At 36.8% G+C, this 14,068-nt stretch overlaps 1 protein-coding gene across 9 annotated transcripts in view; it reads left to right on the forward strand.

The window, feature by feature from the left end:
• Bbx (BBX high mobility group box domain containing) overlaps window positions 1-14,068 on the forward strand; it is a 242,051-nt gene that overhangs the window by 103,328 nt on the left and 124,655 nt on the right. For 7 of the 9 annotated variants that reach the window (XM_013116881.3, XM_040750714.1, XM_040750720.1 and 4 more), the window contains one exon: window positions 7,359-7,472. The exons of the other annotated variants lie outside the window; for them this stretch is intronic. The gene's annotated coding sequence lies outside the window, so the exon portion shown is untranslated. The remainder of the gene's footprint in view (window positions 1-7,358; window positions 7,473-14,068) is intronic. 9 annotated transcript variants of the gene reach the window in all.

The following is a 14,068-nucleotide window of genomic DNA, read 5'->3' on the forward strand; positions in this document are numbered from 1 at the left end:
ATCAGCCACTGGATGAAGGCTCTAGGATGGCAAACAAGGTAGTCATCAATCTCATTATCAGGGAAGGGCATTTAAGGTAGTCTCTCCACTATTGCTTAAATTGCCAGTTGGTGTCATCCTTGTAGATCTCTGGAAATCTCATTAGTGCCAGATCTCTCTTCAAACCTATAATGACTCCCTCTGTTAATGGTGTCTCTCATCCTGCTCTCCTTTATTGTTCCCCCAACTCAACTTCTGATAAGGTTGTTATAATAGACACTTTGCTAGTAAAGGTGTTCTGGTCAACATCACATTTTTTTTAACTGATTTTCTTTGTGAAATAACATTTTATATATTTGAGTTTCTAAGTGTCTCTAAAATGTATTCTAGATTGTTTTCTTTTCAATACTTATAAATTAATATAAGTCCTGAGAGATGACCTAGTAGAATGCTTATTGGGCAAGCATGAGGACCTAAGTTTGGTATACACTTGTAATCCAGCGCTGGGGAGTCAGAGATGGGAATTCTTGATGTTTGGTAGCCAAACAACCTGACCTAATCAGTGAAGTTCCACAAAGATGAGTGGCTCTATCTCAGATGTCTCAACACTGGAGGTTGAGCTCTGGCCTCCACACATACACATGTGAGCAGACCTACATACACATGTGTCCACATGAATGTGAGTCTTCATGCACACATAGTCTATTTATAGATTGCCAGCTACCTAATATAATGCTCACTGCTTCTTCTTGAAAGTTAATAGGTGTAGGCAGAAACAATAACTTGCCATTATAGGGATCACATTTTTGTGTTTTGTTTCTGAGCCTTAGGGTTATGAGCTCTAGGGTAATTTTAAAAATCATGTTCTGATTCTTGTGTCAGAAGGACAAGACTAACCAAGCTGAACTCACCTGGCAGTATTAAGAGAGCAGACTTTCTGAATCCCACTTAGAGATATCAGTGATGTCTTTATGCAGGAATGTTATCAGTTGAATTTATAGTAGGTAACAGACTCATGTGTTGAAGGTGTGGTCCCTGGAAGGTTCTGGAAACCTTGGGTCATAGGATCCAGGTGAAAGAAGTAGGTCACTGAGGGCCTCTTCTTGGGGACTGTGTCTTAACCCTAGCCTTTCCCCCCTCTGTGCTTCCTGGCTACCCTGAGGTAAGCAGCCTCTCTGGCCGCACACTCTTGCCACTGTGATATTCCACCTTGCTTCAGGCACAAAACAGTGGTTCAGTGACCTTAGAAACCCTAGACCTACAGTGAATGCTTCCTCTTGAACTGTTTTTCTTAGGTGCTTGACATGTTAAAAGGTTCTTCTAACAAAAGGAAATAGAGAAGCCTGAACTGTTAAAATAGACGCCTGCGACAGTTGGCTAGGATATTGGGTGAAGTTAAAATGGGGAACTTTGGTGAAATACCAGATGCAAGAGGTCTAAAAGAATGTCAGGGTAAGTTTATTATTTTTTCTCCTCGAAAGGTGGACAAACTAATGAATAGTTTTGAGCAAATGAAATTGATGGGACTGGTTAGAAAGGAAAAGAATATTAAGGACTAGAAAAACTGTCTTTGTTAAGAAGAAATTTGTTTTAACAGGGTGTTGATTTGTAAATGACACTATCAGATTATGAAGGTTATAGTCTGGATATAACTTGAGATATTCAAATCAAGTAAGCTCCCCCCCCCAAATCTATGGGTTGGAGATTAATGTGTACATGGTGGGGGAGGGTTGTTTGTGGTGCTTTGTGTATTGTAAGTTGAACATTGTACCACTGAGCTATATCCCCAGCTTGAAATTTAACTTTAAGGACTTATTGAATTACAGTGTTCTGAAACATTTAGTGATTGCTACTGTTTAGTTCTATCTCTCTCCACCCCTGCCCCCTTCTTTGCCCCCTCCCCACTTCTGTATATGTGTGAGTGTATTTAGTTGTAAATTTAGCCTTCACCATTTCTCAAATCTGAATTCCAGGTCTCTGTCATACGAACAAATGTAAAATCAGTAACCTATAGAACTTGGCTATAGACAGAACCTGTTTAGAGGGTGTAGAGGGACACTGAAGGAAAGAAACAATGAAAAGCACATTTTTTATCTGGATGTGATAGACAGCTGCTGATGTTCTGCACAGAAAAGTGATGGCAGCAGAAACTGGTGCAGATGGAGCAGTGCTGTTCTGGAAAGACTGGGTTGGAGGTGTAGAGAAGATAGCCATGAGGCTATGTATGGGTTATAATTTTAATTTTGTTGTTGTTGTTGTTGTTTGTAGACGAAGTCTCACTGTGTAACCCAGGCTGGCCTTGAACTTATGATTCTCCCACGTCAGCCTCCTGAGTACTAGGATTATAGATGTGTACCATCATGCCTGATGGACATAATTATAAATTGTAAATTTAAATGATCTTGGAAGAGATTCAGAAAGAACCTAAGGTATACTATATGAGAAAGTTGGGGCTGAAACTTTGAAAATGGGTAAAAGCAGAACAATGGAAAGACCTTATTGTTGATAAAGGAAAGCAAAACAAAGTTATGCACTGCAGGAAAAAGAGTGTATGTCCAGGAAAGGCAGAAAAATGAATAATACTGAATACTGAAAGGAGTCTAAATGCTAAAGTAAAGTCTCTAGGGTAGTGATGTATGGATAAGTAAGTTTGGAGAAAACAGTGTTCATCAACTAGAAAAGGTACTGTTGTATGATGTTGAGTGGCAGTCTTCATAAAATAATCTTCTGGTACCTAGAAATTCTCTCTCAGGAAAACAAGAACATATATTCTATAAAGGTAATTTTAATTTCTTTTTCTTGGATGCTGCCTTCAACTGTTTCAAATCAAAGCTTATCCAGGTGTTAATATCATTTCCTCACATGCACTGAAATGATTTTAAATGTCATTGGTAAGCATACTTTCTAAAGGCTTCACCCACAAGACTTACATTATAATTGGTGTTGCAAGAAGATGAATAATGATTTCCTGTCATTGCCAGCTTTTCTTTTACACCAAGCATGGTAATACTTTATGTGAAGTCTACTCTTAATAAAAATCCCCTTGAAAACTCTTCACCTGCATGTGCAATTTCTGGGCTCTGAGGTAGATAAGGAGTCACCGTTTGCATCTGCTGACGGTCATGGTAAGAGCATGACGATGCACTCTAGGTGGTGACAGTGTAAACATGGAAACTTCAACTTTTATTTACACTTTATGTGCTGAGTTCTCTGGCTCTGAGTGTGTGTGTGTGTGTGTGTGTGTGTGTTGTGTGTGTGTGTGTGTGTCTGTCTCTGTCTGTCTGTCTGTCTGTCTGTCTGAGTGTGTGATTACTGCTATTACTTGAGGCAAGGTCTCCCTATGTAATCTTGGATAACCTGGAATGTTGGTCATCAGGCTGGACTCAAGAGAAATCCGCTTGCCTATGCCTCCTGAGTACTAGTTGTTAACCACACCCGCCTTTATGCTTATAAAAAATTATGCCTATATTTTTTTCATCATAGTGTCTACAGTGACCTTTTAGATACAGATATTCATTTTTCCTATTTAATATATTAAAGAGCAGAGAAGCTCAGGGCACTTGTTTGTTTGAAATACAAAATAAAATACAAAACTGGGATTCAACTCTAGTCTCTTTGACTTTTAAAGACTATATTCTCTATATGCCCATGCAGTGTTTTGATGAGCTGAGTTTTGAAAGCTGAGTTTTACTTGTTTGATAGTAACATTCAGCCCAGAGTGTAAGCACACCACCTCATTGTTTCTCTTTCTTCTCTGTCAGATTGGAAGAGAGCAATGCCACTGTATTTGCTCCAGTGATCACCCTGGTATTTGCTATGGAGGACTAACTCAGTTGCTTTATACTGTTACATATATTGTTGTTGTGGCTCTTGTTACCATTGCATTTTATAAGAGAGGGACTTCCTATGTAATCTAGCAGGGCCTTAAACTTGAAATCTTCCTGCCTCTGCCTCCTAAATGCTGGAAGAGCAAGTGAGCATCACTGTGCCAAGCCAAGGAAGGTTTTGTTTGGTTTGAAATAGGGTCTTACTATGTAGCCAGGCTGTCCTCAAATTTAAAATCCCACTGCCTCAGAGACCTTCTAAGTGCTGGGATTATAGGTATGTACCCATGTTGTCTTATGTATTTTTCAACCCTGGCGATCAATGGGGCGACAGATGTCGCAGCCAGATCGCCCTCACATCCTGTATTTTTAATTTTCATATACGCTTGATGAAAGGTAGGTTCATATTTCATAAACATTTTGTTATGAAATTCATCCTTACCATGTAGATTTGGTTGTTAGTGTTTTATTTTTCACATTTTTGTTTTTAAAATATTTAATACCCATACATGTATATGTTGTATTTTGATCAGATATACCTTCCACTCTCTCCCCCCATTGTACACCCTTGTTTCACATACTCTTTTTCTTTTTTAAATATCTGAGTTCATTTATTGTGCATATATGCATATGGGTTTGAAACCATCAGTGGGAGCATGGGTAAGAAAACTGACTCTTGTTCCCCCAGCAGTCATCAGGTCCCAGTTGTGCCCCCTACCTTCTGAACTTTTTGATCTTATTCAAGTCATGTGTATATCGTCCCAGCTGCTGTCATTAATTTGTGTTGTCATGTCCAGAAAATATTGGCTCATTGTAGATGACTGTTCCATAATCTTTCTGATCTCCTCTTCTGTGTTATCACTGAGGCACTAATTATCATTGTAAAGATAAGATCTTGGAGGCACTAATTATCATTGTAAAGATAAGATCTTGGGACGCTATACTGCTATGTCTGGTTAACAGTATAATAGCACTAGATTCTTCCCTAGGGTTACAGTATTTAGTGCACATCTATTATATGTCTATCCTATCCCTCATCAAGTCCATATAAGTTTTATAATGTGTTAAGTAAATTGTAAGCATCATATCGCCTTCTAAATACTTCACTTTATTTATCATTAATTATAGTTCAATATTTATATACAGGTGTCTTCTTTTGATGTAAAATCTGCATTAACTGAAATGAACAAATATCTACAACTCATATAAGTTACAATGAATATAACACCAGTGGAATCCAAATCCCAATCATCGTATAAGACTCTTAAGTGCCCTCTTTAGTTCTATATTTTTTAGATGCAGGAAGTAAGGCGTAGAAAGTTTATCTGCCCCAGTTTATACTGCTGATTGGTTAACAGAGCTGAGTCACACTCAACCAATTTAGCTGCAGAGCATGTACTCCTAACCACATTGTACTGCCTGTAGATCATCCTTACATGTGTCATGGGGAACCAATGCATTTCTAGAACATCATTTCTGTTCTCACTAAAGCCATTATATCAGTTTCTGTGTTTACACATTTATGTTCAGTGTACAGGTAATGCATATTTTAACATAAATGATGTTCTCGAAATACATTGGTTCCTCATGACACAGTAATAGAAATCAAGAGGATCGTTTTACTGTGACAAAGAAGTTCCCTTATCAGAATACGAGGGTGAATTACTGCCTGGTGATTGTCTTTTAGTAAAGTGATAGTGAATTTCCTAATGACAATGCTGATTTCTAGGAAAGTCCCAAAATCCCATTAGAGAAATTGAAGTAAGTTACACTCAGTATTTGCACTAAATACATTTTTGCATATTGTAATTTATAGAAGTGTTCACTGTGTGTAATATACATAGTACCACTTAAGCTTCAAAATAAGAGGATCAACTATTTTAGAATTCATAGCTATGAAATTTATAAAAATTTCAACATGGAGATGGACTTCAATTCTTTGGTCTTACCAAACAAAATACATAAAAGTACAAGGATCAGAAAACACTGTCTTTTTAAAAACAGGAAGATTCCAGTACGTAAATGGGCCATTGCAGTAAACTTCTGCCCCTTTTTCTTTCCTGTATTGTGTTTATTTCATAAAGCATACATTTAAAGTTGATTGAGATTCTTCTCAGCATTCAAAGGATGAAAAAGTTCCTATCCTGTAGTTTGAAAAGTAATCTCAAGTATTACCTAAAACTGAATTTGAAAAAGCAGCAAGCATGTAGTTAGTAAAATTAGCCAGTCACTAGAGGGCAGAGAAGTACTGTACTTTTGCCTAATTTGAAATTTTCTGCTTTAAAAATTGCTGAACATGATAGAGAAATATATTGATGCACAATTGAATAAAAGTTTTTTTTTGTATTCTTATTGTCTTGTAAAATCCAATGACATACTTCCCACTTGTACTGAAGTTTTTTTGGCAATTGCAGTGACTGCTTCTCAAAGGGTATGGTTATTTAAGAGTGTAAACATTGCTCAAGAGGAAATACTGATGGTTACAAAGAGAGTGATTGTTTGTCCATGGAGTATCCTGCATTGGGACTGCTGTGTAGATGGTTAGGTGTGACTATGAGAGGAAGTGTGTCGTGTCTTTTCATTTTTCTGGTCATCTGAAATATGTTGGATCCACTAATGAAGGCCTTGAAATTTCCAAGTTGTAAAAGCAAATGAATGAATTATAGTTCTTTCTAAAATCTTTATTTATTTATTATTTATTGGGGTAGGGTTTCTCTGTGTAACCCTGCCTTTCCTGAAACTGACTATGTAGACTAGGCTGGCCTGGAACTCAGAGATCTGTTTCCTGAGTGTTGGGATTAAAGATGTGCACCACCACTGCCTGGTCTAAAATTTTTATATTTGATCTGTTGACTTCACTCAATTTTGTTTGTGTTGTAAATTTTGCATAATTTTGATGTATTTTTCTGATATATTTAAAAATATTCTTAATAACATACCTTATTCATTGTCTTATAGGATAGACAATTATCTTAGATTTGGCGGAATTTGAATATTTCTTATTAAAATTTGTGTTTATATAGTATTCCTTTCTAAGAGGAACAACACAGGATTATCAGGGAAAGTACTAGATTGTGGAATCAGATTTGGTGCCCTAAGTTTTTTATTTGTTTGTGACCTTGGGCAAGTCACATTACCTCTCTGATTTTTCACATTAAAAATGAGAAAAATGTATTTTCTTATTTGAGGGTAGGTTGCTTTGAGGATCCTGTGGGCTTGGTGAAGATAATGTTGATGGGTGAAGGTACATGTTCTGAGAAACCACAATAGTTACTTTTGAACAGTTGATTATATTAATAGTTTAATATTGCATAGGCACCACTGCTTCATAAATAGTACCATAAATGTGGACTCCAAACTAAAACCCAAGTTATGATTGCAGTCTTCTCAAATTGTGGTTCCAGACTTCTTTTCTATCTTTGACTTTCTTGACTGCTTAATCCCTGCATCTCTGATGAACCTTCAGCTCTGTATGTCTCCTCTGCTTATCTTTACGTCTTCCTCTCTGTGTTTCTTCTGACTGTCTCTGGTCTTTCTCTGTTTTTCTTGTCCCAGGCACCCTCAGGAAGACCCCATGCCTCTAGCAGATGATATCATCTCCAGCATGTTATAGATGTGGAGGATTCCCTGGGATATTGAGAAATACCAGAGGCGAATTGTTCCACTGTAGTAAGTCAATCAGCATTTATATAGTGACTACTGTTCAGACTAAAGATGACAATACCTTGGAAGAAAAATAGTAAGGTGGAGTACAGTGCAAAAAACACACAGGCTTGTCCTTTCTTCTTGGGGGATTTGATAGGTTGGCCACACATGCAATGAAAGACAAAGTTTTAAAGCTGACAAATAATTATATAAATGAGTCGCACTGTTTATATGTTAATGAGTCATATTGTTAATGCTGCATAGAGATCAGGTGCTATTAACCAAATTTCCCACATGAGATAAAATGTGAGTTTGCAATAGGAATAGAAGAACAACAAGGAGAATATGAAAGTCATTTCTGCATGGCTTTGACTAGTGTGCTCACTTGCAGTAATCAAATGAGCTTGATAAATTTTGGCCTAGCAAAACTTAACTTTTATTCACTTGAGAAAGAAGTTAGCTCAAGATGATGTCTGTTGCCATTTTTAGAACTTAGTATTTAAGCAAAACTGTGACTATGGTTAGTAAGAAAGTGTTATGAAAAAGTTAGCAGATGCTTACAATGTTCATTACACAAAGGTGAAATAGAGAACTTGCATCTCAGATGTCTGTTTCATTTTTATTCTGCATATTGTTTTTCTGTTGTATTTAGCAGTACTACCTAGTACACATACCGTTGAGATTTGGATACATATTAAATTCTAATGCTACTAGCTATGTAACACTAGGCAACTTCTAAACAACACAGCACCTCAATTTCCTTGTATGCAATTGCATTGAAAATATTTACCTCAATAGTTGTATGAATTAAAAGTGATGATTTTTTTTTTTGTTTTTACGAGACAGGGTTTCTCTGTATTGTTTTGGAGGCTATCGGTCCAGCCCAGCCTCGAACTCACAGAGATCCACCTGCCTCTGCCTCCCGAGTGCTGGGATTAAAGGCGTGCACCACCACTGCCCGGCCAAAGTGATGCTTTTTGTAAGATTTTAAATCATATTACTTGCAGCTATTTAAAAAAAACTTTAAAATTGTTTGTTAAAATACTAGGTTGTAAAAACAAACAAACAAACAAACAAATAAAAAAGCTGGGCAGTGGTGGCGCATGCCTTTAATCCCAGCACTCGGCAGGCAGAGGCAGGCGGATCTCTGTGAGTTCGAGACTGGGCTGGACCGATAGCCTCCAAAACAATACAGAGAAACCCTGTCTCGTAAAACCAAAATAAAATAAAATAAAATACTAGGTTGTTTCTGACAGCTTTCTGAAAATAGAAATTCTTACAAAATGCTGTAAGGAATGTTTATAGACTGTAACTGAAGTATGAAGAATAACATGAATATGAACATAAATGACTGAGCATCTATCCTGGCTCAGGAAATAAACATATAATGTCTTTGTAGTTCATTGTGTGCTCTGCCAGACTCTATCTCATGAATGTTGGATATAGGACTTCCGTGCTTTTCTTGAGTGTTTTTACTCATTTCTTACTCTCATCATTTATTCATGATCAAAGCTGTTTTATAGCCTTTCATTGTGTGAAAATGCCACATTTCATTTTCTTTTGAAGCCTGTTAGACGGTTTCCAGTGTGCGTGCACGCGCGCGAAGGTGTGTGTATTTTCGTGTATGTACGTGCATTGGTGCATGAGTGTTTGTGTTATTGGGCAAGAAAAACTGTAGAAGAAAAGTTCTGAAAAGTTCAGCAAATTCCTTCCTTAGGTACATACTGTTTCTTGGTGTCTGTGCAGATCTACTAGGTCAAAGGTGTGTCCAGCCTTAAAATCTACAAAATTATGGGTTTTCATAGACAGTTTCCACTTACATCAGCAATGCCATTACTTCCCCTACCACCTTTGTCTTCAAATTCTCTGAAATTGTTAGATTTCTGTTCAGAATATTGCCATATTTTTATGTCTTCTGAGGATATTTATGCTACGGGGCAGAATTTAAAAATGGTTGATTTTCTGGGACACTATCTTAATAGGCTTGATAATTCTCGTTTTAAATTGGTTCTGTTGGAGAAGCGGCATGTGTCTGTGTTCAGCAGTAGTCACAGTCCTCCAACCAAGCTGAATGTAGGCTTCCTCAAATGGCTGTGGATGTTTGCTCAGCAATGGCTTTTCTCCAATATAGTAATAATATGGAGCTCACTTATGATGAATGAAAATGTCAACTGTGGATTTCTCAAGACTGTGTGTGCAGAGAAATATATATGGCTTTTACAAATTTCTCTTCCCAATTCGAGTAGAGATAGACACACAATGGGTTTCTTGCCCACCGCAGTGATTTAAACTTGTCTGTTGTTTGCCTCAAGAAAGTTCTAAACCCTTCAGGGTATGACTCCAGGTGTACTTGACAGTCTCCATTTATGTCCAGTTATCCACTTTTCATTTTCTTAGTAATTCTTCTGGTAATCTATTAAATTTTTATACAGTTCATTCCAACAATAACATCCAAAGTTCTTCAAGAAGAACTTGTGGTATGAGTAGCACTCAGCGGTCTATACTTTTAGTGACAATACCAATGTTTACCTCTTGTCAGGCACTGCTTAATGCATCTGTATTCTGAGGGTCCTGAGAAGGGATACCAGGGTTTAACCTACTAGGGTTTTCTAGTACTTAAATAGTTAATAGTTGTTGGTTGAATATAGAAAGGAAAGATGTAAATGCATTATGCATTCAAATATCAGTCCTCTGTTCAGCAACAATCATTTCACTAAAAGTTTTGGGGAGACATGAGTATTGAAAATAGTTTTGTTAGTAGGGTGGCTGTGTTAAAACACAAGCAAACAATGTAAACTTCACTCTTTAAAAATACACGTTTTCTTATTAAGATGAAAAATAGTTGCTGTTTGTCTGGGCACCATTTCTGCTGCCTGAATTTGCAGATCTAACTGGGCTTTAGGTCCATCTATGCATCACTGCAACCTGCTCTGTTGTGTCTCATAACCATAACACACAGGACACACATTGGATTTCTTTCTCACCTTGCTTGGAATGGTTTGTTCTAGAGAAAGAATACATTTTTTCATTTTTAAAGTAAATATAATAAATGCCTTTGACTTTTCTACTTTATTCATCATAGCTATAGAATGAGTTCTGCCCTCTCGTCTCTACTTCTTACCCCATCCCCATGGTTGTGACCAGAATGACTCATCCTATCCTTTTTTACTTACTGTACTGCTTAATCCCAGGTCTTTTCCCATACCCCATTTACCCTTTTTGAATTGTATTAGCCTTTCCTGGAGGTGATGGGTCTGTGTATCTGTTGCTGGAAGCAAGTTGTTCCTGGCTTTCTGCTCTGGTTCTTTCCCTCACATATATGGTATAGAGAGGCAGGATTCCTTTTCTTGCTACCCTCACTCAGTCTTTTCATGCCTACTGAAGCTTGGTTCTTCCATTGTTATGTAAGGTAGTTTTCAAACAAGCTTTGTTAAGCTCCTCTGAACTAAGCACTAAAAGTACATGATGCCACAGATCAGGCAAAGGATTGGGCATACCTTAACTTCTGAAATAAAGTAAGTATGCACCTCTCCTGTGGGTCTCAATGGAGAACTCAGATTAAATGGTTTCCTTTTGGCCGTCAGGGACAGACAACAATCTGATCTCATTAATGCTACTCATCTGCTTTTTGAAATCCCTATGTAATTCTAACAGTGTTTACATTAAAGAAAAAGTTAGGCCAGGGGAGAAATTTTAATGTACAAAATGAAAAAGGATGAAGCATTTAATGAACGATTTATTCTTAATAAAATCCACTTATACATAAACGAAGTTTGGAATTGAAAAAAATCACCTTAGATTTTTCTATAAATACCACATTACTTATCATTGAAAGCATATTTGTTAACCTCCCACCAGTAGCCTTCATGCACTAAAAACACCTGAGATCTACTAGACTGCGTAGCTCTGGGAATAAGAAGCAGATGGTGACCATCTCCTTTACCAACTGCTTACTCAACCAAACTCTGGGGAAACGCAGTTTTCTAAGTGTTGAGTTTCCTAAAAATGCAGTTAGCCATCCTATCTGAAGAACAGACTAGTTTTTTGTTGCTTAGGAATGCAAAGAGAAAAGCATGCTTTTGTTTTTATAAAAGAAAAAATGGGAGAAGTTAAATTTTACTGATAGGAAAATGCTTTTGCTAACCACTCTTACATTGTCTCTTTGATTAATACAAAATGTTTGACTTGTTAAATATGCACATTAGTATTTCAAATTATCAGTGTAAGTTTCTTTTATACTATTAATTCACTTAGCATTTTATTAATTTAGTTAGGCTTCAAAGTGCTTTGCCAAACCTAAAGCTATAATTTAGTACTCTTATTTTAATTTAATGTCTTCTGAAACAGAGACATAGTTACTGATTTCAACTTCAACAAACATTAATAATAAATTAGTATTACTAACAGGTTGGAGTGTCTGTAAATACACTGAAGAGATTAATAAATGTATAAACTTTTGATAGAAAAATTTCTTTCTGAAGGAAGATAGAAGTGTTAAATTAAGAGTAAAATTCCAGTTATGCAGTTAATTTTACTGATGTTATACAACAAACCTGCAAATGAACATAAAAGCTCAAAGTTGGTCTGTATGTAATTACTCAAATAATTTCACCAAAAGAAGGCTTATCTGTATTACTAAAAAAGCATTTGGTAAAGTAGTTTCCAACAGCCTCATAAAATTTAGCTGTTGCTGGAACAATATTCATTTAACTCAAGAGTTCACATATGGGTACGAAAGCCATGAAGAGAAGTGAGCAGTGAATCTGTTTCCCTGAAGTTAATTTTCCAATATGTTACCATTTATTCTGGTACTTGTAAAATCCACATTTCTAAGAGGCTGCCTAGGTCTTACTGAATAAAAAATAAATCACGGAGAACAGAACAGAGAAGATGGCACCTTAAGATTGATCATTGTTATGAGGAATCTGTGCCCTCAAGGATGCTCGCCTGGACACCAGCACATTTTAAAAAGGGGTTTCTTCTGCCTGTATGCCACCCGCTTGCTCCTGACTCTGTGATTGTGTATGTTTCTTTCATACTCAGCCAGCTGACACTTAACTTCCTTTCTCTGTGTCTGCCAAGCACTGTGTCTCCTTTGAATGGTGGCATCATTGCCCTTAGGTTAAAGTCTGCTCTCAGCTAAGAGGAGTTTTTGGCTGCTTTTGAAAAATTCATTTATGGTTATTTGCTGTTATTTAACCCTTACACAGCACCTGTAGATAGGTTTGTTTAATTAGATAGGTGGTGGTGTTGTTGCCTCTGTGAATAATGTGCTGCTCAGTAAACCAGGTATGCGTTTATCACGTAGGAACCTACTAGCTGCTAAGAACCACACTCAACATAGGGAAGCCAGTACTCTGGAAATCTGAGCCATACAACCTTTAGATTTTGGGGCCCAGTTGGGGGTGGCCGGCAAGCTCTTAGTAGCTAGGGATTGGAACTGAGGACCTCATGCTTGTCTCACGTCATCTCTCTCGTCTGTATACTTTTGACAGAATTAATAAGAATAACATGAAACTTGCTTTTGGATGGGATGATAATCTTGGTTTAACTAGTTTGCACCTAAATATATACCATAGTGTGTTGGAGAAATAAGTTTAGTTTTTGATACCCAGTGAATTATCCATTACTGACACTAGCAATATGTCCACCTTCTGCCTTTCCATTTCCTGTACAAGGTATTTGGCAGGTTTTTTAGAAGGTAGAGATGGAGAGTTCTTTTCTTCTTTTTAAACTGTTGTTAGGGTTTTTTTTTTTTATGTTAGCTCTTCCTAAAAGCAATTTCCCCTAAAGTGTGGTTGAGAAATATCTATAGGTTTCAGATTGCTATTTAATTCTTAAATATGCTAAATGGATGACATTTTGTTGAATAGATATTTTTCCCTTTTTTGCCTCTTGTTTTTATTTCCCTTTGTACAACCTGCATTTCCTTTAACAGAAGTGGTGTTAGGTTTGCAAACAAGATGCAGCTGTCTGAAATATGTTCATTGATTCAGCTGGGCATCCTGCAGTTGCGCAACAAAAGTTATTTGATTTGGAGTGGTGTCAAGAAATCAAAATAAGCATTCACATTCAGTTGTGGCTGTTCTAATAAGTGTTGTGCCTATAACTGCAAGTCTTGGTCACATGTAGTGCATGCTGATATTGAGCTTTGTGGAGATTTAAGCTCACTGTTGAAACTGTTAATAAGAGAAGCAAGAAACAGAGACCAGTGTTTATTCTGAATTTTTGATCCGCAAAGGAGAAGTAAAATCTTCATTTCAAGATTGAGTTATGAAAGCAGATATCAATATTATAACTAAGATGACAGGGGAAAAATCTGTGTATGTTATTCAGTAAAAAGCAAGTGAGTACTTTTTGTCACCAAAGAAAATCAAAGAATGAAATGGACAGAGTCAGAAACACACTGAGAATGATGTCCCAGAAGACTTTTAGGAACTGTAAAACTGAGTGCAGCAGTATAAAAGATTCACACATTTTATTAGATCCATATAGAGCTGCAAACTGATGGTCTCTTTGAGAAACCAGTGTTGTAAATATTTAGATAGGGAAAGAATATTAAGTCCCCAGAGTAACTGAATGCTTACTGTGGAATGGTACATTGAAGGAATAAATAATAT

The sequence above is a fragment of the Mesocricetus auratus genome, unplaced genomic scaffold, assembly GCF_017639785.1.
Source record: "Mesocricetus auratus isolate SY011 unplaced genomic scaffold, BCM_Maur_2.0 Super-Scaffold_100008, whole genome shotgun sequence".
NCBI lineage: Eukaryota > Metazoa > Chordata > Mammalia > Rodentia > Cricetidae > Mesocricetus > Mesocricetus auratus.